A 5,602-nucleotide genomic window follows, 5' to 3' on the forward strand; every position below is an offset into this window, starting at 1 on the left:
AGCTATGAACCAATGCAACCCATAAAATTTTCATTTATTTAAATCCAAACCAACCCAAATATGTTGATAACCCAACCCAAACTGCATGGGTTGGGTTAGTTGATCGGATTTTTCGGGTCATCGAGTGTTTTGAACACCCCTATCAGACATAACTTAAGAATTAGTGTGCTGTAGATAGGAAGATCTTGAACATGGCAGAATTTAGTGTCCTTTAATTTGAACTAACAAAATGAGCAACCTCTAATCATTCATGATCAAATTAAACTAACAAAATGACTCTGAAACAACTCTAATTCATTTACTTCAAATTCATGGCCTCAATGTACAAATATCCATCAATTTTGAACATATAGGGAATAAGGAAATACATGCACAGTTGAAAAATATATAAAGCCATGTAAACCTTCTTTCTCACTAAATTTATATTTCACCAAAAAAAAAAAAAGCATCCATTCAAGCACATTTTAGAGTAAACAAACTCAAAAGGAAAAGTTGAGATGGTCATTGTTGATCTCCTTCAAGCTTCAAAATATGTGTCTTCTCAAATGCCTTACATAGAATCAAAGGATTGTAGAGTGACTTAAAAGATACTATTTTGGATTGGCTTATTTGAAAAAAGTCTTGTTCTTTGGAAGATCTATCTCGTGTCTGGTACTGCACGATTCTACTCTGCAAGAACTTCGAATCATTCTCTTGAAGCTCATCCTCTTCATCATAAATGATCCGCTTGTCCCAGAATGACCTAGCCCAATAAGGAAATCCCAATTCATTGGGCCTTTCGATACAATCAAATAGAAAGCCCCAAGGGTGCCATATTCTAGGAGCCCAAACTATGTGATTGAATAAATCCTCCTCTATCTGTTGCGGGTCGAGGACTCCTTCTCCTTCCCCTTCTTCAAATTCGATTCGTATTGTTCATAGAGAAATCTCTTGTCAACGATAGAACAAGATCCATTTTGTATCATATCTAAGGGATTCCTGGGTTCGGACCATCTTAATCCTTCTAAAAACAATAAAATTCAAGGATTTTGTCTTTATGAAAACTAAAAAAATTGTAGAGTGCCCATATTTGGGAAAAAAAAAAAGAGATGCATACCTTGGTTGCTAAAATATATATGACCAAGAAGAAAAGAATTGAGCCTCTTACCATCATTATTTTTAAGGTAGATGTAAAAAATAACATCATGAATTTCGGCTATTCTTTCATAAAACTTGCCACAAGATCATGAGAAGAAGAGAGAACAAAGAAATTGAAACAAAATAAAGAGAGAACTAAGAGATTACTTACATCCATAGTGTAGGAAGCATAGAAGAGCTCTTTCCTTCAACAATAAAAAGAAGATTACCATAACTGTATAACCTGATTGAAATGCCATAAGTATGTATAGTTTAGAAAAAACAAACATTTCTCTGAAAAATAATCATGAAAACCCCTTTATACAAGCAATCAAGTCAACCATTGTCCACAATAGACAAGGCATAAAATGAAAACTTTAGCTTCCTAAGCTTAGTTGATAGAGAGAATCTATTTATCAATGTACTGAAATCACCTTAATCGCCACCATTACAAGGAATATACATCAAATAGAAGTAGCCAACCATGCTTGAATGCATTACGAAAATGTGGCTAGACAAATTTCTAGATATATACTACAAGAAAAATTAGCTTTCCCGATGCCTAAATCGGTCGTCGGGAGACATGGTCTCTCTCGACGCCGTAATGGACTAATGAACTCCCGACGATGTAAAAATCCGTCGGAAGTTACTAAGAAACTAGTTCGCCTAAAGAAATCTGTCTCGACAATTAAAGAAGTTTGTCGGGAGTTCCTGAGGAAAACCCCATCACACACCCCAAGCTAGAATGAATGTTTTTTCTATGAAAAAAAAAATCCAAGACAACAACATTCACACTACTTGCAAGGATGTTAAACTATTTCAGGTGGAAGAACATTGGGTGGCAAACTAGCAATATTACATTAAACAAAATTTAAAACTATCAAACACTACCCTGTCTAGAAGGGAGCAAACTAGCAGTCCAACCATTGATCTTCTTAACACCCACATCAAAACAAGGACTAATAACCCCACATTTGACAAAAACTTTTCCAAATCTATGATCATTGACATACTCAAAATCTCCGATATATCCTAAATATTAAAGCCAAAAGATGAAAATAGAAAACAAAAACCCCCTTAATCAATAGCCATTATTGTTTTTGTTAACAAGTTTTGTTCATATCAAAGAGGCAACAAAACTGGAGAGATCAACAAGATGCTTGCGGAATTCAAAAGGTTCTTTTTTCAATTTCAGGACATATACAAGAGAGAAGGAAAAAGAAAATTTACCAAATGAGGCCTGCTTTTTTCAAATCTTCGAGCTCTTAGAGTCCTTATTGTTGATATACAAGCAAAGAAACAAGAGCGGGGATGCAAGTACAACAATTGTCACAAGAACAAATTGCTATTTTCTTTGGTAGTCATCTTTGACCGTCATTATTGTTTCCAATTCTCAATGAAAAAAACAACATGAACAAACCTTCATATAAACAAACAAGTCAAAAAGCAAGTAGCTCAATGGGAAAAGAGAATCAGACCATGAAGACAAACTACTGGCTTTGAAATCCTACTGTTGTCCAATTGCAACCAAATATAGCATATATGAAAACACATGACACAATTCTGCAACTTCCCCCCAAATGAAATTATATATTTTTAACTTTGATTTCTATATATCCCATGCCCACATCAAAGCTTATCCAAGTTAACACTTCAAGTGCAGAATATTATTTGACTGTGCTTACTATTATTCCATCTTATCAATATTTTCCAATACCACAATTGTAAAGTATTACAGGTTCGACTGTTAGAAATTAATAAGCTAGATACATTATGGATCACACATTTCTAGATACATTTTCTAAGATACATGCATTTCTAGATACATGTAATTATTGAAGTACATGAATGGTATGTATGCATGTACTTCATTTATTTTGTGTCTTTTAGGAAGTGTCTCTTGAGTACTATATAAAGAGTTCATTTCCCTCATTTGTATGCAAGAGAAAAGAATCAAAATCAATAGAAGCAAATTGAAGTTTGAAAAGAAACTGAGTTTCAAGAGAACAATATTCTTCTCTTGTGCGTTGTTGAGTTTTGTAAGAGAACAAGTTTCTTCTCTTAAAAGTTTGTGAGATTTAGAGTAAATTTAGAGTGGGCTCGTCAATGCTTTCAACATCGACAATTATAAAATACTACACCATACCATTGAGAGATCATATTTGTGGGTAAATGAAAAGAGTTGAGCAAAATCAAACTATATTACCATTAATTACGACATAAGAAAGTATGATTACCTACATGTTTTAAATAAAGAAAATGGTTGGAAATGTTACAATCAATGCTCAAATAAAAACAATATACTACAGTACATAACACCAACCAATACTTGCTCAAACTCATTCCTTAATTGGACTACTTTCTTCTCTTTGTTCTCAATCATGTTCTCTTCTATGTATGTTTTTAACATACACAATAATTCTTTAAAAGAGTTTTTTTTTTTTATGTTAAATTATAGAGATTCTTGCAGTTGGTTGTATAAAAAAAAAACTATTTCTCATCCAATTTACTGATAGAAGTCATGGTTTATCCTTTTACGACCTAACTTGTTTGACAAGATCATATTTATCTCCAACCTTAATTATTTGGTAGCATTTGTCTTATTTCCTTATTTTTGTCCTTAACGCGGGTGTTAAAAATTGATATGTATGAATTGAACAATAGAGATAACTTATTCTATTCAATTTTTGTTCGATTCTCCTACCCAAACTACAGTGTAAACTCAACGACCATTTAATACAAAAGTCTTGATGCATATGAGAAACATAATATAAAAAGATTCTTCAAGTAAAAACAACAATAATACGAAGGGACAAATTATCAAACTCCTACATAACTACCATTGTGACCCTCATCTTTTCTAACCAAAGGATTAGAACATTTAGAAGGTTGAAAATGTGATAGATTTTGATTCAATGTGGTGTTTGTAAGATTTTAGGTTATGAATTTTTAGGGTCATGCACTCGTTGAAAATTAATATAAAAGGAAACCCAAAAGCAATTAACTCAAAAAACATTAAATTTTACTTGGAAAATTAGTTCATGTGGTGAAGCTTTAAAAATACCCATCATATTCAACCTTGGTTTCTTCAACTTGTAGTCAGATAATCAAACAGAGCTTCTTGAAGATAAAACTGATTAGATGGCTCCTACAAACACCATTATAGTGAGATCAAAATCATCTATTAGATGGCTCCTCCAAATTGTGATACAAAATTTTGAGAGAAATAAAATATCTAAAAACCAAAACATTCCTAATTATTGCTATGAACTAACCTTTCGTTTGGCATTTCTTTGTTAATTTGTGGATGGTCGATAATTGCAATAATATGATTGAGAAGAATCGACAGTGAGATTTAAAATGAAGAGGTGGGTTTTAAGAGAAAGAAGGGGTGGGTTTCGAGCGACGAACTAAACGAGTTGAAGCTTTGACATTCTCATCGATGTTGAAGGTTGGGTTCTAGGTAGGTATCAAGTGCTGAAAGTTGGGACTTAAGAGATATAAGGGTAGGGAATTGAGAGAGAAAATTTAGGGCTCTATGTGTAGAGACGAGGAAAGGAAACAAAAGAGATTTAAGAATTTGCATGTAGAGACGAGAAAGGAAATATAACAAAGAGAGAAATTAAATATTTTGTCTAGTGATGAAGGAGTGAGGCGCGAATACTTCCGAAAATTTGGGCGACCTCAAAAGTTCATTTTTAACATGTTTCCGCCTTTTTTTAGTGTAAGATTTCATAGCCAATTTATTGTAGTGGAGGTTAAAAAAAGTTCATTAAATGGCTAAGTGTTGGCTGTGAAAATGGTGGCCAAACGTGGAAGCAGCCAAGGCAAGGATCGGGTATCAAGTAAACACTAGGCGTTGAAAGATCAAGCATTGAGTAAAGGTAATGGTGAGCAAGGAAAAGATCGTGCATCGAGTAAAAATCATGAGTGATCGCGGGAAGGATCATGCATCAAGTAAAGGCCATGCATGATCGAGGACAGGATCGTGCAATGAGTAAATGAAATCTATTGGCTTTTTGGCCCTTAATCTCAAATTAATTAATTTTAATTAATTAATTAATCAATGTTTTGATGATAACAAACTCAATTTTTAATTATTGGAAATCTTAGTATTTTAATATGTCCATAGCGTAGAGCTCGGAACAACGATTCCAACACCTCTTGAATCACTCAAATCGAAGCTAAAACGAAGACGATATGACCAAAACAAATCTATAGAGAAAATACCGTGGTGGATGATGTGGCATAACCAGACCATTTGCATGTAGACATGTGGTAGAATATTGGTTGAATGGTGGATCATTAAGAGATGAACATATGATCGATTTTTTATTTTTGGATTGATTTAAAATAAAAAATTGAAATTAAAAAGAAATTTAAAAGGAAAATAAATTTAATATTATTTTATGTTTGTGTCTAACGGCTAGATTTTTACACATGGTATGTTTTTTATTTTTGGATTGACTTTAAAAAGAATGAATTT

At 33.0% G+C, this 5,602-nt stretch overlaps 1 long non-coding RNA gene across 2 annotated transcripts; it reads right to left on the reverse strand.

The window, feature by feature from the left end:
* Positions 1-388: 388 nt before the first annotated feature.
* LOC120080279 (uncharacterized) lies at positions 389-4,737 on the reverse strand. Of its 2 annotated transcripts, XR_005482458.2 has the most exons (3): positions 4,392-4,737; positions 2,347-4,264; positions 389-1,360 (listed from the first exon to the last, which is right to left on the reverse strand). It is a non-coding gene; the product is annotated as an uncharacterized LOC120080279 (long non-coding RNA). The 2 variants fall into 2 exon arrangements; XR_016530230.1 differs by having other exon boundaries at positions 389-4,264.
* Positions 4,738-5,602: the final 865 nt, after the last annotated feature.

This window comes from Benincasa hispida, chromosome 6 (genome assembly GCF_027475165.1).
Source record: "Benincasa hispida cultivar pf3 chromosome 6, pf3_genome.v1.1, whole genome shotgun sequence".
In the NCBI taxonomy this organism is placed as follows: domain Eukaryota; kingdom Viridiplantae; phylum Streptophyta; class Magnoliopsida; order Cucurbitales; family Cucurbitaceae; genus Benincasa; species Benincasa hispida.